The 11,635-nt window shown below is 31.4% G+C and overlaps 1 long non-coding RNA gene across 1 annotated transcript; it reads left to right on the top strand.

Annotated features, from left to right (window-relative positions):
• The first annotated feature begins 479 nt into the window (after positions 1-479).
• LOC139432169 (uncharacterized) lies at positions 480-915 on the top strand. Its single transcript, XR_011642033.1, has 2 exons — positions 480-740; positions 796-915. It is a non-coding gene; the product is annotated as an uncharacterized lncRNA (long non-coding RNA).
• Positions 916-11,635: the final 10,720 nt, after the last annotated feature.

Here is an 11,635-nt window from a genome sequence, read left to right as displayed (position 1 = left end):
CAGAACACTAGAACAAGATTGAACAAGATGTGACAAGACGCTAACGCGTCACCGCGACTTGGCACATGCGCATACGTTCACAGGTGCTGATGAAGATATTTCAGACATGTTTCAGGCACATTTGTAGCGAAATGTTTCAAATGAAATGTTTCTGCTACATATTTTAATGATATTTCATAAATATTTCTACTGAAATGTATTTGATACATATATTTAGATACCTTTCGTAAAAATCGTATCTGTCACGTATATGAAACGTAGTTCTAAGATGTTTCATTTAATTCACTGTACGTTAAAATTGAAATGTTTCACAGATGTTTCTTGTTTACTGGGATTATACAACAACTTTCAAAAACATTTTGTTTACACTATTAAAAACTCTTCAGAACTCATAGAACAACTTTCTAAAGTCAAAATTAATAATAAATCTATTTTAGTTTCCTTCGATATAAAGAATCTTTATTCTAATGTTCCTGTTCCCAGTAAACAAATTTGCGTTTCAGAAACATTTCTGATACATATTATTGAAACATGAAACGTTTCTTCGACATATTTCTGAAACATAGATGAAACGTGTCTGAGACTGCTAATGTCCGACCCTTTTTATGTTTTATTGAAACGTTTCTATTGAAACGTTTCTGCAACATACAGCTGACAATTACGGTACACTACTAAAATGTTTCATTAATGGTTTTGAATTATTTCTGTAATGTTTTGTTTACATTTACATTACATTAATAGTATGTATCATAAACATTTAAAAATAATTTCTGAAAGGTTTCGTTGACGTTTCAGGGATGTACATATGTATGTAAAGATATAATTTCGTTGAGGTGTAGCGTCTGCATCCTGGACAAGATGCTCATACATGCTTCCTCAAAAGATATGCATATGCTGAGGAAGCATTTCTGAGCATACCACCCAGGACGCAGACGGTGGACGCTGCAACAAAATCATACCTTAAGGTAGGAAAAATAATAATAGAAGTACGATACTTGTTACTTACGCCTACTGTACCAAATTTCAAAATTATCAGTCAATAATTTCTACTATCTGTTTTCTCATTGATTAGGACATATAAAGTAAGTATAAGAGTAGGTATGCTAAATATATTTAGTAAATATGTATACAAAATATATTAAAATGGTAACTAAAATAAAATTCTTATTTGTAAACATAATTAAACATAAACATTCCAATAATTTATGTAGGTCATTTAAATATAAAGTTAAATTTAGATCATACTAGTGGTATTTTTAATTATTTTTACTCAAACGAAACATTGTTTCAATTAAAACACATATATTTGTGATGTTTCGCCAGAGATCCCCAGCTTCTTCAGACTACAAGTAAAGAATACCTATAATATATTTAATAATAATAATAATTATAATAATATATTTAACATTTTTTTTATCTTAGTTATTGGAGATATCACATGTTGTAAAATTCTTTTTATGAAGAGAAACTATCAGTATTACAAAATAACTTACAAAAACAGTTACATGACAATTTACATGTCAGATAATACAATAAAACAAGACGTAATGTACCACAAACGATGTACTACAGTCGTGGAATTGTTTAGTTTTCTTGATAAAAAGAATTTTACAACATGTGGTCTCACTTATAACAATAAGACTTTTACAAAATAAATAGGTCTTCTTTACTTGTAGTCTGAAGAAGCTGGGGATCTCTTTCATCATCTTTTTATGATTGTTCAAGACTAAGAAATTTAACTAAAATTTAAATAACCTACATAAAACTAAAACATAAAAGTACAAAACTACATAAAATATACATATATGGAGAAATGGCAACACAAAATCTTGCACTACGTTTTCAGTATTGCGACGAGTAAACGAAAGAAAGAATACTAAAAGAAAATAACAATATTCTTTATTATCTCATCTGCGGTTTCCTTATTTCGCCTATTATAACGTAAATTCGCTTGTCGTAACCAATTGCTTACTACCACTTCATATTCTTTATCAGTTAAATGGAAGCTCTTCCTAACTGCCACTAAAATGTATGTTTAAATTAGAATTCGGCCTTGGAAAAAGTTTTAAACTCCTCCTTAACCAACGCGATTTATTCGCTGTAACGGCGATTGTTTCGCATGACGTCGCCAGACCGACGCGAAAGTATCGCTACACCCACGGTTTTTGTCGTTGTCACCTGACAGTTGAAAAAGTCGGTTTGGGCACGTTTGTGCATGTTCATTTGTCGCCGTGTCGAGTGTTATCAAGCTAACAATCGCCGTCGCAGCGAATACATCGCGTTGGTTAAGGAATAACTTTATGTCAATATAATATTCTTCGGCTAAATTCAATCACAAGATTTAAGTCACCATTTTAAACAAGAATGTTTTTAGATAAATTTAAAAATAACTAAACCTAGTGGTGATATATAAAAAAACTTATACGAAACTTACCTGCGCCATTCTAAACCAATATTCGAGCCACAGAACAGATATATAGAAAACGATTCGAAGGAACTGAGAACAGAACTGAACAGAACAAAACACACAATAGAACAAGTCGTGACAAGATGCTGATGAGTCACCGCGTCCTGGAACATGCGCATACGTTCACAGGCGCTGATGAAGATATTTAGACATGTTTCAGACACATTTGTAGAGAAATGTTTCAAATGAAATGTTTCTGCTACATATTTTAATGATATTTCATAAATATTCCTACTGAAATGTATTTGATACATATCTTTAGATACGTTTTGTAACAATCGTATCTGTCACGTATATGAAACGTACTTGTAAAATGTTTCATTTAATTCATTGTACGTTAAAATTGAAATGTTTCACAGATGTTTCTTGTTTACTGGGTTAATGATTGCATTAACATAATTGAAGATTTCCTTTGTTAATAAAAAGAGATTTAATTACGTTCATTATAAAGACATTTTTCGTCTTGCTTCTGTAATTAAGTTAGTTTGTGAACAGTTTGTGAATCATCGAAATCTAACTTAACACCAAAATTAACAAATCCTATCGTCATGCTTACGTATGGACATTTCATCCATTACCAGATTGCAGATGATCGTTTTGTTCTCTTCTTTGGCTTCTAAAGCTTTAAATTTTAATAAAGGCAAAGATTTTTGGGTAAACCCAGGTGAACCATCTACACTTCTAAACCATTTTGTAAATGTAAATGCAATAAAACTGTGTTTAATAAAAACAGTTTATTAAACACAGTTTTATTGCATTTACATTAAAATTGAGATGGAAAGAAATAACCAAATAAATATTCATTTTGTAAATGTCCTAGTATGTGGTAAATTGTTGTTCTATTGTAAAAAAACATTGTTGCTGAGAGTAATGGCGAATATTCTTAATTCTGGAGAGTATTTTTGCTTTCTACGACGTTGCAACATTCGCTTCAATAATCCAGCTGCTGTACCAGATAGTGAAGTCTAAAACAAATACAATTCAATCACTACTCACTTAATTTGCTGCTAATTTTAATTCAATTTGTATACTGTTTCTAATTTACAATATTCTTACATGAATACTAGCTTCTGCTTTTTCTGTTATTAGCAGTTTATCTTTGAAGTGTGCAATAAAAGTTTTTGAATCTTTAATTTTGTTATAAATTCGCTGATTTTCTCTACGTAAAGATGCAATTTTTTATTTTGCATATTTATTTGATTTTGCGCTGATTTTTGCATAATTCGAACTCGTTTACAGTCACCAAAGTAACGTATTGTCCTAGAATAATGAGAAAACACTATAAAAAGAATCAATATTTGTAAAACAGAATTACCTACATCTGGTAAAGTATTATTAGCAACAGTCGTAGATGCACTTATAGTATCACTTATGTTACTAGCCGTAAGTGTTTCTCAGTTATCTACCATAGATAATAGATAGAGTCTATCAGCATGGTTTTTTGTATGTCTTCACCAATCAACTCCTCCATAAAACTCTTGATGTGTAATAACTCCTTACAGCATTCGGCCGTCGCAATATACACCACTTCTGCAGTTGATAACGCAACAATTGACTGTGTTCTCGTTGTCCAACTGATAGGTCCTTCGTTTAACTGTACAATTTGCATAGTAAACATCTGTAAATGCTTGTAGTTTTAAATTTCTTATTCCAGTTCCAAGCGTATATTCGATTCCAGAATCCTGGTTTGTATGTAGAAATTGTAATATTCTTTTAACATTAGTTACATCACATCTTTTTGTATTATTAAAATATCTAGGAGCAAAGTTTACAGCGAAACTTATGTCACGTCTGGTTTTGTTAGTTAAATATAGTAAACTGCCTACTGCTTCTTGATATGGAAAGTCTTTGTTTATCTCTTGATTATCACTTCGTTTTACATCACTTAGACTTAATGCTATTTTAGTTTTTTTACTGTTGTCAATTTTAAATTGTTCAAGCACTTGGTTTACATTTCCCTTTTGAAAAAGTTTTAACAAATCTTTATATAATTTTATGTTTTGTCCAAGAAATCTTTTTCGTTGTTCCCACACTTTCATTTTAAAATAGTTTCTTTATTAAATTGTCGTGTTTGTTTTAATCTTTCGATATAATAAGTCCATCGTCTATGTATATGGCTAATAAAATTGTTGTATCTTAATTTTTAAATACACATCGTTTTCAGCTGTCTCAATCCGATACTTTCTAAAGCATGTGTAAATGTCTTGTTCCATCTTTCGGGTGCTTGTCTTAATCCATACAGCGCCTTTTTCAATTTACAAACTTGTTCTTCCCAAAATTGCTATATCCCTGTAGTATCATCATGTAAATATCTTTTTTCAGTTCGCCATACAAACATTCTGCAGCTGCTGTTGCTAATATTGCCCATTTATTACTTAATATCTTTTGTCCCTTAATTTCTTCTGTTTTTACTAATTCCCATACTTCAATCATACTTCAACTTCAATGACTTCTTCCCTTCTTCTATTGCATCTAGCCATTTTTTCTTGTCTTCACCATTTATTGCTTTTTCAAATGTCAAATACATATAGTCCTTGAACTTTACAGGTGGTTCTCTTGTTCTTTGTCCCCTTCTATTAAGATTTTCTTTATCTTGCTCTACCTGAATTGTTTCATTTTTTTCTTTAATTTGTTCATCAATTTCGTTCCTCATTTGATTAACCTCTTGATCTAATCTTAATTCAACTTGCTCAGGTATATCTTCTGGTTTTTTAAAAACAACAGAATGATGACTTTTTGTTTTTCATTATCCCACAATCTATAACCATTTCACTCATTTTATTTTTATTTTATTTGTTTGGGATGCCAACAGGGAAACCCCTAATAGCGGCATCCACTGGCGATAAAAACAAACATTATTAAATGACAATTCGTTACTAATACTAATAACAATCCACTAAAACATTAACGTTATTAAGTATTATACATTTAATAACAATCCATTAAATTAGTAACAATATCAGGACCATGCCATAACCATATCCCGCAAAAATCGTTTAAAAGACGGACTAGAGGAGAGTTGATGAATATTCGAAGATGAACGACCAATCCTAAACAATAATCCTCCACGCGTTTGATAAGGAGGGACATAAAAACATAGTTCACTCACTAAATCCGAAGCATCCAAGATGTTGTTGACCAATTTATACAAAAAAAATAAATCAGAGCTCAGTCTCCGCTGATGCAGTGTATGGAATCCCAGTGCTCTACAACGTTGACGGTAATCATAGTAAGGTAAAAACGTTTTGTGCGCTAAGTACCTTACAAATCATCGTTGAACGGATTCAATGCGATTGATATGGACACTGCCGACGAAGGCCATGTGAAGCGATTTAATGCATCGAATATTCGTGAACAGACGACATACCCTAATCACAAAACCCAATCTCTTCAAAAGCCTTAGTAACAGTAAAATCCACGTGTAAATTAAACATAAGCCTGCTGTCAAGCATAACACCAAGATCGTTAATGTGGTCACACGAAACGAGTGCAGCAGTTCTTAAACGGTAAGTATGGTTCAGAATGATTGTAGAACATTTATTGTAATTGAGAAAAAGGCTATTATCAGCGCAATATTGTTGGAACCAGTCCAGACCACCCTGAAGATTTTCACAGTCACGGGTGCTCGTAACATGAAAAAAAATTTTGCAATCGTCAGCATATAACAAAAATTTTGCATGGTGAAAACACGTAGATATATCATTTATATATGCTAGAAATAAAATTGGACCAAGGTGGCTTCCCTGGGGAACGCCTTAGGAAGCTGCACCGTAGGAAGAGGTTCCACCGGGTACGATGTTGTGATCAATCTTGTCAAAGTCTTTGCTAAAATCAGTATAGATTGCATCTACCAGATTAGGACAATTAAGAGAGTTATGAATATAATTAGGATAAGAAATTAAATTAGTTTCAATCGATCTTCCGGAAAAAATGCCATGTTGTTTCGTGATCAGGTAGGGTTCCAAAAAGTAAAATAGTTGGGAATATACAATTCTTTCAAATACCTTGGATATGACAAAATAGATATAGTGTTACGAAGTGTGAATAGGAATCCACCCGAAGAATAAACGATGGATTCCTGGAAAGGAGACAAGATAACTAAAAACATATAAAAGGAGCGAACCGTTTATATATATAGTAACCGGTCGCGCTCCACATCGCACGTCTCAGTTATTATACATAAAATTTTATAATCTTTCAAACATATAATTAATCAATTAAATAACAAACTTTGTAAAACCAATTTTTTTAAGTGAATAATAAAAATCTTATTTTTAAAAACAGACACAATCTTTCTAAAATCGAAAGTATAGGTCGGTAATTTGATACGTTGATAATTTGATAAGACTTAAAAATCGGCAGCACAAACCCCCTCCTTCATTGAACTGAGAAAGAGCCAGTTTCCAAAGAAAGAGAGAAGATTAAGAACACAGGTCAAGCGAGACCACTCGCGCAGCTTTTAATGAAATAACCAGGTAAATCATCTGGATCGGTTCCAGCCTTTGGGTCAACCTTATCAAGAGCGCGCAATACGTCCTCTTCGCCAAACCACGGCCGTATACCCCCAGAATCAACATTAGAGAAATTAGAAATATTACTGCGAATGAAAGCCGCACCGAACTAACGTGCGAACAGGGAACAAATATCTTGTACATTATCTGCAAAATCAAAAGCGACAGGTTACGCACTCCATTCGAATCGAAAACCGAGAAACTACATAAGCGGAGCAAAAAACAACCCCACCGGACGGGTCCGTCAGAGCTCGCGAATGCAAGAACCGAAAATTAAGATCGAAAATCAAATCCCCGTTCCACGATTACGAAAAGTGAAACACCGTACTCACAGCACTATAAAATATCGATTGTTATCAGAAATAATCCAAATACGCACCAACAATCCAAAGAAAACAACTCAAACTTACGGAGCCGACGAAAATAGGTGCAACCGCAATTCGACTGAAGTTATATTTTCTGCTTCTTTCATCTAATTTCTTTAACTATCCTAGTACTTTTGTATATTCTTCACATCCAAATATTCCAGATTTCATTATGAGTTTTCGGTATAGCTTCTTGGCTACTATTCAGTATATAAGTACCTAGATGTTCTTACTGCTTCTCCCCAGAATGATTTTTTTAATCTAAAGTCAAAAATTAATGATTTGACTTTATCCATAATTGTTCGATTTAAACGTCCAGCCCTTCCATTTAATTGTGGTGTGTCTATTACTGTATTATCCATTATAATACCCTTCTTTTTATTTACTTGTTTTACTTGTTTTCGTTTCTTCTTAAATAATCCAAAGCTTCATTTTTATGTTTCAGTAGATAAATAACAGTGTAGTGACTAAAATCGTCAAGAATGTTCATAAAATATCTAAAATATCTCGTAATCTCTGTCTGTTTAGCTTTTAGACATACTTCACAAAATGTTTCACTTATGAAATCCTTCTTGCTTATGTTTATTCCTGTAACCATGTTCTTGTTGATTAATTTCTTTTAATTATTAATCGGTGGGACACAGTTGTGACACTTCCCTTCCTTGTTAGTATCGAAAAAGAACAACTTTGATATTTTGTTAATTGATAACTATAAAATGATTAAAATTCAGCTAAACCTGATTATGGATTATGTATTTTGAATCATTAGAAACATTATATGTGCTCCACCGCTATTAGTTTTTAAGGAAAAATCGCTTACAAAAATAGGGTGACAACATAGTAAAAAATTTGTTTTCATCTGGAAAAGAGGTCACATATCCGAAGCTACAGTAAATATTCTAAAAATAAAAAAAATACCGTTATTGATTCAAGATAAATTCTCATTATTCAATTATGTTTTCTTAATGATGTGACCCAACCTTCTTCATTCGATCCAGTTATTGTAGTTCAGCAACATCTAAAATGTCGAAAACAACCGGTTTTTACATTCTTGAAAAAACTTTTCATGATATCTTAATCATTTTTATTTAATGATTTCAGATTATAAAACTAATTTTGAAAAATGTTTATTTACTATGGAATTTACTTCAATAGGATTTTTACTTTTTTGTTTAATTATTCAAATGGTGCGTTATCGTTGTGATTTAATTGAAATGATTAACACATTGAGCGATTTTAATCAGTTTATTATTCCGCAAAGAACTACATTTATTGAAGAAAATATGAATATTATAATAAAAATATTTCGTTATGGAACATTTTTGTTTACGCATTTTGTGACAAACTATACCATTTTGCTGAATAATTGTTCAAAGTTTACAGATACCACACATTGCTTAGTAATTGAATATTACGTACCGTTTACGTTGAAACATTGGGAAGTAACATTAATTGTGTTGTTTCAAATATGGGTTATGGAGATTACCATGAATACTATATTACACATAAACTTATTGTATTGGTATTCGATGGAATTGTTAGTTGTACGTTTAAGAAATCTTAATAATATTATTGCTGACATAAATTTGGACAAAAATAAAAAAAGACATTTTAAAGCTTTACAATATGTTGTCTTGTACTATGAAGACATATTCAGGTATTGAAAATATTTGTAATTGTTTAGATGTTTTATATAAATTTTGGATTTTTAGGATGTTTCAAGTCGTTAAAAATTTTTTTACTTCCTTTTTCGTACCTACAAAATTTTTGGTTCTGATTTCTTTAACAATGTCTACTACTCATTTTGTTCTGGTTAGAATTTTCAAATTAAATTATTATAACATACATAAATAATTGATATAATTCTAGAGACAAAATTTAGCCAGTCTATCCGTGGCCCTAATAAACTTCTTAGCTTTATTAATGATACATGCAACGGGACAACAATTTACTACTGCGGTATGAATAACAATTAGTACTAATAAATAATAATAATAAATTTCTTCGAAAATTCTAAAAATCAAACATTAAACTGTTTTTTTTGTAATAGGCGAGCGATATAGCTGAAGCTATATATAATTTGAACTGGTATGAAGCGGATGTATCAACACGGAAAGATGTTTTGACATTACTTTGCATTAGTCAGAAAAAACTCACATTAGAATTACCTTTGTTTGGTGAAACATCACATGCAGAAGCAGCAAATGTTGGTAATTTTGTATAATTTTTTAATTTTAACCTTAATGATATTTTTTAAGGAATACAAGAGAACTTTTGCATATTTTAATTGTATATCAAAAATTATGACAAAAAAAACTACTTAAATATTTTATTAACATTAATTTATCACTAAATACAACCAAGTTGACTAATCACCGATTTTAATACAAATCAATATGCAACCAATGAAAGTTTTCACTTAAAAAATTAATGGGTTTCGGAAGCAAAAATAGTCTAAATTAAAGAAGAAACACACAATCATATTTACAATTTATTACTCATACCTACCTTTATGTTAATTTCCTATTAAGAAGAAAACGTAAGAGACTATTTAAGGGGTTATTAACTAAAGCTTACTCTTTGATAGGTGCTATAAACGTATAATTACGTCTGTGATGCACCATTAATTATAATACAATAAAGAAAACAAAAATTATATGACATGAATGCAAGATTACAAAAACACAAAAGCAGTGAAGTCTCCGGGGCTGCTAGTTGGAATTCGAGGAGTATGTATGAATGAAAAGATCTTTATTTATTTTAATATAATCGCGGACGTTTTTACAAAAAATGCTAAAACTAAAACTACTGGTAAATTTTGCACCTATGTAGGTGTAATACTTAGAAGGAGGTAGTACTACTAAACGATTACTTGTTTATAGATTATTTATTTCTAGTACTATGAGGGTGTTGTATAGATTTTTGTGAGTGCGGATTATACAGATTCTTATGTATTCTAATTTTATTGAGAATATATCAAGTTCTGAGTGAAGAAGTCCTATTGGGTATATTCTTTTTCTTTTGTTCATTATTTTTAGAACACATCTATGAGCAACATTTAACATTTTGAGATTCACTGTGTATGTTCCACCCCATGCAGTGAGGCAATGGAATAAAACAGATTGAACAAGCGCGTAGTAAAGCATCTTTAGATTTCTATGATTTAAGATATTGCGTAGATCATAGAATTTTGGAATAACTGATCTTAAGCGTTTGGTTGGACTTTCCGCATGTGCCTTCAATTTAAGGTTATTGTCTAGAATTATTCCAAGATATTTGAATTTTTCTACGCGATCAATAATATGATCATGAGTGCATGAACAAAGATTCTTTTTAAAAAATTGCAGTTTGAAGCATGAATACGAATTTTTAAGTTATATGCTGGGTAGGTAGCATTAGATGGATGGAAAATCATAAATTTTGTTTTCTTCACATTAAGTGTTAGGAGATTTTTAGATAACCAACTTTGGATTTTATTTAATTCATTGTTTGCAATTCCGTCAACTTCATTCCAGTTCTCACCGTCGAATAGTAAAGCGACATCGTCGGCAAAAGCAATAGAAAGTCCATTTATAGGAAATTATAAAAGATCGTTAAAATATAAATTAAAAAGAATTGGAGCAAGAACTGTGCCTTGGGGTAAACCTACTTGTATTACTCTCTCTTCACTTATTGACTCGTTTTTTTTAGTTGCCTGCCTTCGGCCACGCAAGTATGGTTCAAATAAGTTGAAGGCTGTACCTCTTATGCCCAACAATAGTTTTTTTACAATATTTTGAGTACAATATTGTACTCAAATCGTCAATGTTACTCGTGTTCATTTTCATTCCTTGTAATTTTAATTGTACCAATTATTAAGAATTAAATAAAATACTGTTTACAAATGTTGTGGTTTTATTTTAATATGTTTTGGTCTAGTCTGGTAGAAATAGCAACTGTAATTTATTCAAGAGTAATTAAACAATTTTTAATTTACATTTCTTAACCTTATCCCAGCCATCTTGGATCCAACATTGGACCAAGGCTCTGTCTATCACCAGCCAGGATAAATGGACGTGGGTGGGGAAGTGACCAGAAGTCGTTATCAAAATTTTTATTGAAAACAAAAATTTAAATGAAAACAAAAACTAAAAATTTAAATTAGTCAATATGAATACTGCCGACGCTGCTTCCCCATGGAGGCGTCCCCTTTTAAAGGGAGTTATTATTATTATTATTATTGCTGCCGGGCTGAGGAGAGCGGCCCCTCTCGTTACCGCGACCTATAAGATCTATTGTAACTTTATCCCTCC

The sequence above is a fragment of the Onthophagus taurus genome, chromosome 11, assembly GCF_036711975.1.
Source record: "Onthophagus taurus isolate NC chromosome 11, IU_Otau_3.0, whole genome shotgun sequence".
NCBI lineage: Eukaryota > Metazoa > Arthropoda > Insecta > Coleoptera > Scarabaeidae > Onthophagus > Onthophagus taurus.
Note: the sequence above shows the minus strand (reverse complement) of the source record. Positions and strands in the feature narration are given on the sequence as shown.